Source organism: Mus caroli, unplaced genomic scaffold, assembly GCF_978045245.1.
Source record: "Mus caroli unplaced genomic scaffold, Mus_caroli_1 scaffold_18, whole genome shotgun sequence".
Classification (NCBI taxonomy): domain Eukaryota; kingdom Metazoa; phylum Chordata; class Mammalia; order Rodentia; family Muridae; genus Mus; species Mus caroli.
The window spans coordinates 30,031,079-30,042,801 of NW_028227273.1; the positions used below are offsets into that span (position 1 = coordinate 30,031,079).

General features: G+C 42.6%; 1 pseudogene; it reads right to left on the reverse strand.

Annotated features, from left to right (window-relative positions):
• Positions 1 to 1,252: 1,252 nt before the first annotated feature.
• LOC110312290 (rRNA-processing protein UTP23 homolog pseudogene) lies at positions 1,253 to 11,338 on the reverse strand (annotated as a pseudogene).
• Positions 11,339 to 11,723: the final 385 nt, after the last annotated feature.

Below are 11,723 nucleotides of genomic sequence, written 5' to 3' on the forward strand. Positions count from 1 at the left end.
ACCAAGGTACCACGCCCTCTGACCTTTGTCCTGGAGCTTCTTTCAGTTACCGAGGCATTGCTCACCGTAGGTCATTCTTTTGACCATGTTTCAACAGTGGGAGCGGTCACCCAGCACGCGGTGGGTATGGGCTAGCTCAGGAACAATCAGCAACGGAACCAAAATAGCATAAGATGTGAAACAAAGATACTGTTCCTAGCTTTTTGTATCATTCACACTGAGATGTTCCCTCAAGCTCTTGTTCCCAACCAATGTCAAAGCTTTCTTCACCTCAAAAAAAAACCCCATGGGACATTTTTGTGACCTATGAAGACCATCAAGAATATCCAAACTGTGAGGGCCACACACCTCATTTTATATTCCCATGTCTTGTGTCCATGTAAGGTCCACTGTTAATGCTGCATGAGCGCCTGGGATAAGGACCAACTCCAACGTATTTTGTTGCTTTCTCAAACCTGAACCTCAGTTAGTGTGCTATATAACTTAGCCAGGTTTCAGGAATAAGAAACCACACAAGCTCCAGCATACAGCTCACTCAACCAAAACACTCTTAATTTTGTCAACAGACCTAGATATGAAAGCGTAGGGTTCCCATGCATTTGAAGATCTTTCTTCTTGCCTTTTTGACTTTAACTGGAAGTCAGGATCTTCACAATCTTATAAAACATCCCCTGAGTTAGTGACCTCTGGGTCCTTATCCCATAAATTCAAAGCATGAAAATCATGGACCACAGAGGGCAAGCTTAGGAAGCAGTTACTTATAGATTCATAGGTCAGTGCTGAAGAGAGCATCTGTGCAGTAGGTATGGGGTCCCAGGAACAGGACATTGGGGGCACTGACTTAGAATGACCATGGAAGGAGACACTGGGTACAGGGAAGTGGTCAGTTACAGCGTTTATAGGTACCTCTGGGCTCCAGTCAATTCTCAGTATAAGGGGCACCCATTCAAGGGAAGAAAGATAAAGGAAATGGAGACCTTTGTGGTATCCTTGGCCTCTAACCAGGGCAGAACCAGAGACATTTTGGATTAAACACTCCTGGTGTCTCTCTGGCCTCTGGCAATAACATTTCTTTTATTTATTTATTTATTTATTTATTTATTTATTTATTTATGACAAACCCAACCATTCTTTAATTTTTGGCAAAATTGTGTGTAGCAGTACTAGTTTACACAAATAAGTTAGTCCTCTGGTATATACGCTTTCACAGTTTGAACAGGAAGTTTGCCTTCCAGAGTGTCCCCAGCACACATCAGCCTTCCACACCCTGCTGCTCGCTCAGAAGACACTTTCAGGGTGGATCTGTTCGAATCCGTTTCCTTTTCCTTTTCTTTTCCAAAGCAGGGGACTTTGTATCCTGTGCTTTCTTCTTTTGCCTCAGGCAGCTGAGAGGATTGGAGCCACCCACCTTCTTCTTTCTCCTCCCCCTCCTCCTCCTCTCCCTCCCCCTCCTCCTCAACCCGCCCCCCCGCCCCCCCCCTCCCCAGGTCCGGTTCTGCACCAGGCCTTGCTCCTCCTTGAGTTGCTTGATACTTTGTTTCTTGTGCACTGAGACTAGCTGACCCGCCCGGACCACGTTCACAAAGGCCACTATTCTGGGAGAAGGCTTGCCCAACACTACAGTGTTCTGAATAATGAACATGAGAGGAATTCCAGAAGTTCTCTTGACTTTCACAGATAGGTTCTGATCCTGTGTGGCCACAAAATAATGGTGAGGGTTCCCCCGATCCACCATGCACCATCCACCATCCCCCCAGACCCACTCAACGGGCTCTTGAAATGAGAACAGTTTCGAACCTGGGATTTCTGGGCAATCAGTTTTGCTCCATATAATTCCTTTCCCAGTGTTTCTAACTCCTTTAACACACATCTTGTGGTGCACAGCTGGGGCTTTCCCATAAGGTGGCAGGGCAGCTGGCCCCACAACTGGATGCAACCCCGCAGCGCCACCTGGCAGAAAGTGCTGGGCGGGGGTGGGGGTGGGGGGTGGGGGGGTGGGGGTGGGGGTGGGGGAAGCTGAGATGCTCTTGGAATGTTTCTGCCTGGTGATCTTCATGCCGGCTTAAGCAATCAGACTCACCGGCACCAGCCTCACTTCCGCACTCCTAGAAATTTGTATTTCTGGGAACGAAGTCACATTTCTAACTTTTAACAAAGAAAAACATATCCACTATCAGAGCCCAGCTACCCTACACTGTCAGTTCCAACCTCCTAGTCTCACAACACTGTTTGATTGCCCTTAGAGTTATTCTTTAGATGCTCAATGGCTGGGACAAATTCAGGGACATTGAGAGTATAAGAAAATTCTGTTCAATTATTTTAATGTATAGTTTCCCCCCTAGGAAATAATTTGGTGATAAATTAATTTTTCTAAGTAAGTTCAGTAAGCTGCAAAGATGATAAAGTTGTCTTAAATTGGTTCCAGATGTCAACCTTTCTGTACAAGTTATTAAAGCCAGGATAAGCTATGACAGCAACAAAGGAAGGGGAGATGAAGATGGAGAGTCCTTCTTTCAGTAGATTTTTGCCCTATTCAAACAAATTATTTAAATATGTTTCTTTTATTTGACCAAGGAATTATCTCATATGAAAGATTTCAAAGGTGTAAACTTTCTTTTAAAAATGTCATTTGATTCAGGATGACCACCACCTATGGGGATATAAAGCTCTGTATAGATTAGTCAGGTCTTACATGCTTCAAAGACATTTTAGAAGCCAAGCTGATAAAAATCATTTCTAAGTGCGGATTCTCATTCAAGTAACGAGTACAGAATCAGGCTGCATTAATAACGGAAAGGTCTTACGTGACTAAGTATATAGCAAAGTCTGAGAGTTACTGTAAAGCCAGATTAAAAGTGAATGCTCCTGTGGCCATTAGTATGCATCATCGTCTTCCAGAGGGAAGGCAGTGCTAAGAATGGGCTGCTTGGGGCAAGGATGGTAAGCAGCTGCCCAAGGACAGACACAGGTGGACAGACACCACAGGTGGACAGACACCAATCACAGGTGGACAGACATCACAGGTGGATAGACATCACAGGTGGATAGACATCACAGGTGGATAGACACCACAGGTGATAGACACCACAGGTGGACAGACACAAGAGGTGGACAGACATCACAGGTGGACAGACATCACAGGTGGACAGACACAGGTGGACAGACACCACAGGTGGATAGACATCACAGGTGGATAGACATCACAGGTGGACAGACATCACAGGTGGACAGACATCACAGGTGGACAGACATCACAGGTGGACAGACACCACAGGTGGATAGACACCACAGATAGACAGACACCACAGGTGGATAGACACCACAGATAGACAAACATCACAGGTGGACAGACACCACAGATAGACAGACATCACAGGTGAACAGACACCATGGGTTAGGGTTCAACACTCAGTGCTTATGGCTGAGGTCAAGACACAGAACTTTTTAAGACTTGATCAACACATATGCTGAACCTCATGAAGGTTTCAAACCAAGATAATAAGGTCAAAGGTAAGAATTCTTTGCTCAGCCTAAGCATCACTTTGATGTTGATCTAAATGCTACAACTATTCTATCTGGATATTCCAGAGGTTGAAGCTGAGGGGTGGGTAGGAGCCTGTCTTTATGTTTCCAGTATAGACCAGAGGTGCACTGTGAGTAGAACCTTTTCTTACTTTCTTTTTCTATTAGGCTCACACTAGTGGTCTAGGACGCAGGGCCATCAATCAAGAGGCTGCTGAGTTGGTGGGTAAGGAAAAGCATTCACTCTTAGAAACACAGGAAACTAGGGTGGGCTTCGGGTGCAGAAAGATATTGTTAGTAAACGGTGTGAAAACAAACACAGGGCTAGGGAGTTGTTTAGTATCAGGTTTTCAAATCCCTCCCATAAACCATGGTAAATAAGTTTGGGTTTATCCAGACTGCCTCCAAAAGGCAGGATTTGGGAAGAGCACTGCTGATGTCTTGGTCGTTTCCAGAGGAAAGACCGTTTCAGTTGCTTCTTACTGTGTCTCAAGACATATTCCATGTATGTTTTATTTAGAATTTTATAATGCTAGAAACATGATAACAAAGGGATCTCTTAAGGAGAACCCTAATTAAGTACGAATTTGCACTATCTCATTTAAGGTCTATAATCTGCAGCGTGAAGCCATGGCAGTAGCTGCAATTCCCCATACCACCACTAGCAGGCACTGAAGTGTTGAGATGCTGAAGTAGGGCTGGAGAACTAAAGATCTCTTTGTTTTAGCTCCTTTCACGCTTCAGGAGCCAATGCAGAAATGAAGAGGGACCTAATCCTGTCAACCAGAACAGCTCACCCTTCAGGGCAGACATTAAGTCAGGTGCAAAGTGAGGTGTTTTAGCTCCTAACCCCAAGGGCTACAGTCAGCTCCTGAGCAGTCAGTCGGAAAGCACAGCTTTCACTGGCTTTATTTGTTATGCTTATATTCTTTGTTCTTCTAGTTTCCCTTCCCACTGGGAACAGGACTCCAAGCACAGAAGGATTCTCCTTCCCCGTTCTCTGAGGAATTTCCTGCAAGAGGGGACAAAACACTTCATTCTATCCACAGTGCTTGGAGAGACAAAAGCCCCTGAGGGAGCTAAGGTTTCTAGCTAAAAGCCTCCCAGAGCTGTTCTACCAGTCTTCGCCTTTCCTCAAAGATGTCCCTGAAGGTCCACTGTAATGTGCACACTAAAAGGATTCCTCTTCGTACACAAGAAGGGATGTAAATGAGAAAGGGCAGACTCAAGGACACAAGGACATCTTGAGCAAAGAGAAGGACAGAGTCAGAAATTGAGAGCTTCCTCGTGCTTCACACCGATTGCTCTCCAAGTAGACCACTGATAGGGTTAACTCTAAGAATATTCCCCCAAGGGACAAGAAATGCCCAGAGGGGAGGGTTTTTTTCACCTACCTGGCAAGGTTCATGCCAAGACTATTATGATCACTGAAGGGGAACAAAGGCATAAAATAATGCTTTGCCAGGAAATCAAAGCAAGAGAAAAAGCCCTGCGTAGCTATAATGAGGTATCAGGCCTCACTGTATTTCAAATTGAGGTTTCCAAAGTAGTTTTGTTCTCTTTTTAAAAGGGCTAATTATACTGATGCTCTCAAAGAAGCACGTGACAAGGGGTTTATTAGCATGTTTTCCAGAGAGCTGAGCTGGTATGAGTTAGAAACTAAACCAGTTTCATTCATATATATATATATATATATATATATATATATATATATATATACACACACACATATATGTGTGTGTGTGTGTGTATAAAATTTGGTGTTCTATTTTCAAACTCTGAAAGTGGGAGTATTCATATTTATAGATGCCCATGTCCACATAGAAATATGGAAATATGTAGCAAAGCTACCAATGTCTGCCTTTGGCTGCATTTTCAAGGAAGAATCATTCATGCACTGTACGAAGTACCTATAGCTGTTTTTGGATTCATAGAGAAGAAACTTAGAAAAATGCAGAAATTTAAAATGGTATCAAGGTACAAAGGCGTGTATCTGTTGAGTTTTTTTCCTTAGATTTATGAAATGGTGCTTTTTCATGATATCCTACTCCTCAGGGAACCCATGCAAAATAATGTTTAATTAAAACAGAGAGCAACCAACATGGACTGCCAGATATTAGCATCAGTAACTTGCCATACTAAAAAGAGGGCTTTTTTCCCCCCCACTGGGACTTTGCCAATCAGGCCAGGCAGAAAACATTCTCTAAACCAAGTCCTGCCACGGGAACCTCTCCTCAGTATCTGGAGGTTGGAATTCTATTCTATAGCTGAGATGGTGCAAGGCTTGCTATTCTGGTGATGGCACACAGCAAAGCTACCATTTCTAGGATGGGGCAGGATTGTTCATGGATTATCAGAGAACTGTGTCTTGCTTAGGAAGACAACCCAGAAAAGGCAGCTGGAATTCATAGTTTTGAATCCCCATAGCTCATACCAGTTAACAGCCAGAGTATCATTCTGTATTCCCAGAGGACCTGAGGTGCATCACAACTCAATATTAATAGACCCTAGGGAGTTAATAAAGTCACCTACGGTGTCACACACCAAACCTTCCCAGCCTGAGTTGAACTCTAAGGTCCTATTTAGAAAAGTACCCCGTTGGTCACTCTATCTTTGATTTAAAGAAAAGGACCCAGTTATCACTACTTAGAGGGCAAGGTGTGGAGGGGAGATGATGGGGATGATGTAGATCTAACCAACAACAATTAGTTTGGTGACATAAGCTGAGAGGTGCATTGGTAAAATTCTATGGCTGTTGACTTTGAGGTATTCCTGCATATGAGGACTTTGGTTGATTTTGCCTTCTGAACCTACCATCCCCCTTTTCTCAGTTTTCTTTTGAGGTGCAAACTCTTTCATGTTCAAAACCTCTGTTGCCCACAGAGAGGACTAAGCCAGGCACTGACAAGATAGGCCACTAGACCTATACCTGGTCATAGCTTCAAGGCCATGTGACAAAGATAATTGGTTTACATATGGACACATTCACAGAACCAGTGAACACTTGAGAATGGCCCAACAGGTGTTTAGCATCACTAGGAGGAAAAGCTTTCTCTGGAAAGCTAAATGGCACCTCAGTTTATGAAAGGCATTGGTAGACCCTAGGTACAGGAATGACCCAAACTTTTGGTCTACTCATTAGTATAAATTGATTCCCTTTGTCTGTGGGCTCCCAAAAAACTAGTCCAGCAAAGGATCTACAAATGTCCCTTCATATCTGTGGAAGTGTGGGAGGCTTCAGTGAGATGGATGAGAGGTACTCACACACCATGGAACCCTGACAGGGATTAAGCAGTATGGAGTCACTGTTAGTGTTAATGATAAGTTAAGCAGTATGGAGTCACTGTTGTGTTAATGATGAGTTAAGCTGTCATTGTAAACACTTTCTCTGATGCACACACACACACACACACACACACACACATATATATATATATGCAAAGACCTAAGGGGGTAGGGCAATAGATTCCCTTAGTGATTCCTCTTTGCTGCTTTAGTATGCCTCATGGAAAATGGCCATCACCCAAACAGCCAGACTCCTCTCATGTCAACACCAATCATCTGGAATCATTGACATCTTGGAAAAAAACAAAACAAAAACAAAAACAAAAACCTCACAGTTGCAGCCAATTGCTCCAGCTTCCAAGAGTGAGGTCTTACCCAGGGCTAATTGAAACAACTTTTTAAAAAGACCTTCACTATCACTCTAGATGAGCCTGCAACCATTTCTTCCTATGCCTCATGGTAAGGTCTTCCACTGCTGGCCTAGCTGAAGCACTGTTATGATTGGTGCTGATTCGTTTATGTATACATCAAAATTGGACTAAATTTCAAAGCGTTGTTTCTCCCAAACCACACGCCCCTGATGGCGATGATTGGTGCCCAGTGGCAAGACTGAAATTGTTGGAATACAAAAGATTGTGATTAGTACAAAACAGATAATTGTCCTTGGTCCAAACACCTCTTCTCAGGCTATGTAAGAATGCTACTCAGTCCTAATTAGTGAACAGGATATAATCGCTCCCCTGATGTTGAGGCATTAGGCCAATAAAGGATAGATGATACATGAAGCAGGAGAACAGCAAAGCAGTTGGTTGACCAAGACAAACGTGGAAAGGCATGAGGCTTCAACAGCATCATAAGAGATGAACAGTTGCTTCAAGAGAGGCAGGACATCAAAATAAAGAGGCAGAAGGAAGAGAAGAAAGCTGAGACTATAGAAGGATAAAGGGCCTTTGGGATCCAGAGAAGAGACTCTATAGCCTCATTTGCAGAAGAGTTTCAGAGAACTGTCTCATTGGGAAGGCCAAGGGTCTCAGACCAAGGACAAATAGTTCTACCATTAGCTGGTGCTAAGTGCCAAGGAATTCTGATTTCCCAGGTTGTCCCAGGAGCTATAACACTACCTAATGTGAGAAGTTGAACATCTCAAGTCCTATAGGCCTACCTGGATGCTATACCACCAGCCATATATTTTAAAGGCTTAAGAACTCCCAAATTTAGGCTTCACACAAGAAGTGTATTTATGGGACTTAGAGTCCCAACACCAAAGAGCTGCTGTAACATGAGTGTTATATAACATTAGGAATACTTAAGGGCTCATTCAGTTCAGGAGACCTAGAAAGACACCATCTGTTAATGCCACTTTTGCTGATACCAAGGGCTGGGGCAAACAAATGTTGCTAAGGGCCAGCACTTAAAGAGCTTCTCCTTATCTACCTACAATTTCTATAACGATAGAGAAAAATCAACCTTCCAACCAACCAACCAAACCACCTGATTGGTAACATAATCTATTCAGTGCTCACCTTTCACATTAAAACCTCCCTGAATTTGCACATAACCGATACAAAATTCTCATGTGCTTTAATTTCTCTCTAGACTATATATAATACCTAATATTATAAATACTCTACAAATTATAGTTAAAGTGATAATATTAAGAAACTATATGGAGAATACCAAGTCTAAGTATATAATACAGAGATAAGATTTTACCAAATTTTTTGATCTATGATCAGTGGAATCTAAAGACAGGATTCATGCATGTGGAGGACCAACAGCAATTTACAGAAGTGTGGTAGGCAGAGATACAGGCTGATAGAGTCCCCAAACCTACCTTCAGTGTAGTAGTAACTCTAAGGCTATGAGCACTCTAGAGCTTTATGTCTGTAAAGTTGGATCAAGAACTAACAGTAGAATATCATTTTAAAGTATTTTACAACCATTTTTTAAAAATTAACTCTTTTCCTAGCTCCACTATCTGAAGTAAATAAAAATAACAGCTATATTAGGGATATTCCAGGGCAGTGGTTCTCAACCTGTGGGTCTCAACCACTTTGGTGGAGGGAGGTCTACTGACCCTTTAACAAGGGTTGCCTAAGAACATCAGAAAACAGATATTTACATTATGGTTCATAATAGTAGCAAAATTACAATTCTGAGGTAACAGTGAAAATAATGTTATGGTTGGGAAATCACCACAACAGGAGACACTGCATTGAAGAGTCCCAGTGTTGGGAAGGTTGAGACCATGTTTCCTACAGTGCCTAGTTCTAAATGTTTCCTGTCACTATCACTTGTCTTGACCTTCTTAATGTCTGATGAGCTAAAAAGATTATAAATTGTACAAGTAAGACTAAGGCATGTCTCCCCTGAGTCACACAGCCCTGTTATGGATCTGGGATGGGGTTCCAGCAGCCAAGTCTTGATCTCACATCTGGCTTTTGGAAGGATGACAAAGTGAGCTTCCTTTAGGCTGAAAGCTTGTAGTTCATCATCACAGCAGCCCTAGAAAGCTAATGCATAGGGGAATAAGCTCATGAATGTGCTACACAGGAGAGACAAGAGACTGAAGACAGAGCTTCAAGGAAGAAATGATTCTTTAGCCAAATGCTCCAGATGCTATGATAGCACCAAGGTCAAAATTGTCCTCTGACAGCAGAATTAATATCTTTGGCTTTGCCTCTTAACATCCTTCGTGAAATCAGTCTTGGGGCAATGCCTAAGGTACAGCCCGAGATCAATGGGAAGACAGTGAGGGAGGGTAGACCTCATTTTAGAGCTAGGTAGTAAACAAAAAGGGAGCAGAACTGTAGGCATTTTTAAAAAAAAGTTTTCTTTAGGATGGGAAAGTACTATGTCTATCAGCAAAATGAAAGAAAGACGCAAAATAAAAGTTAATGGTATGATATGATTTAATTGGAAGTCATAACATGGCTGATTTCCCCATGCTGCCTCTCTGCTTAAGCAGGAGCCCAAACATGAATGACGGCTCACACCCTACAACTGCTATGCAGGCAACCGTCCCTGAACCAGCAACAGAATTTTCTCTCCGCCCCAGAACACTCTGAAATCTATACCTGTCAGGAGATGGGCTCATAAAGAAGATACGAGGCTCCAGTAGTTGGGTGCACATTACTGCTCTCCTTGCATGGCCTCCACCTCCTCCCTCTTCTTTTCCAGAAGGTGAGTCTGTCTGGGTCCTTTTCTTCCCTACTACTCCACAAACCAATCTCTGCTGAAATGGCGCTAGATACTGGCACTAGTTAAGTGCGTGATGTTCCCTAATGCAGAAGCTGAACCACAAGACTCAAATGAACGCTAACTCCAAAGAGTTCTAAGTAAGCCCTTGGAAAGAAGAGAGTTTGTAGCGGAAGATGTATTGGAATGAGGAACTTGTCTACACTCCTCTGAATAACACCTACACTCTACCTGATCCTCAGCCACATGCAAGACTCCTTCCTTTGCAGGGGCAGCCCTCGAGTCTGACCTGGGGGTTTCAACAACAAACATAAGAGATAGCAACTAAATCAGATTCAAAGTCAAAATTCTAGTCTCACCACTTTTTAATGAAGTAGCCTGAGGAAAGTTATATAGCGTTGCCATCTTTAAAATATCATACTAATAGAGTTTATATCTATAAGGGCTACTGTTACCCTTACTCAGGAAGACAGTGCAACTAAAATTACTCCCACCTGACATGGCATTAACGATTCTATAAATATCAGCATTTTTTTGTGTGTGTCCCTAGCGCAAAGGCCACTCAAAAAAGAAATCAATACATAAATTAGTCTGTTTCACTATAGTTTAAAATCTTGTTAACAAGAAAAAAAGTATTTCTCTACTCTTCAAGACAGAAGAAACTACATCTTGAATATAGCCCTGGAAAAATGTAGAGAAGTTGGAGAAGATACACATGACTGATGATAGTATTGGGTGGAACATTTTTTGTTTGCTTCTTGGAGCTCTTTTAATGTCTGTGACTTTCATATGTGCACATTTCCATTAGGAAGCAAGCACAGGCTTGGTGGGACTGTGGAACCATGAGGAGCAAAAGCCCTAGAGGAAAAGGCAGCTGCTTAATCCAGCCCCTGGCTAATATTACCTGCCATGGTTGCCTGCATGAAACTCATACGTTTGAATGCCTGTTCTGTACTGTGTGGAACTGTTTGGGAAGGATTAGTAGTCATGGCCTTGTTGGAGGAGGTGGGCCACGTGGGATGGGCTTTGAAGTTGTAAAAAGCCCGTGCCATTCCAAGTGACTCTCCCTCTACTCACCTCTCTCTGCCTTTTGATCGTTGTCTCTAAGCTGACAACTCCATTTCCAGTGCCTGCTGGTTGCCATGCTCCCTGCTATGCTGTTCATGAGCTCATCCTCTGAAATTGTAAGCAAGTTCCCAATAAACTCTTTCCTTTTTAAGTTGCCTTGGGTATGATATGACACCACAACAGTAGAAAAGTACCTCTGGGATGATGTCAGCATGAAGTAGAGGTCATGGTTCATGGGTGACATACAATAGGCTTTACCCACCATATTGTACCTCTGAAGCAAGTCAAGGACCTCACTCAGTAAATGCCCTAGAAAAATCTAGCCTCACTGGCTGCAATAACTTGCTTAAACTAAAGGATCCTGATGACCAAAGCTGACATAATTAGTACCTTCCCACACAGCTCCAACATACCATGTCACTATGTCAATATTAGTTATTAGATATCAAAAAATACCCTAATTCATAAGGTTTGCACATGTGTACAGTTATGTTTTCAGTAGAGAAGTACATGAAAAACTTTTGATTCTCATCTGGACTTATAATTGCTCATCTGTGTTTTCCATAAGGAAGTAAGAAATAACTATCCCAAAAAAAATTTAGTAATAAAATATTAGATGGCAAGTAGCCACTCGAACCCACATTCTAAAA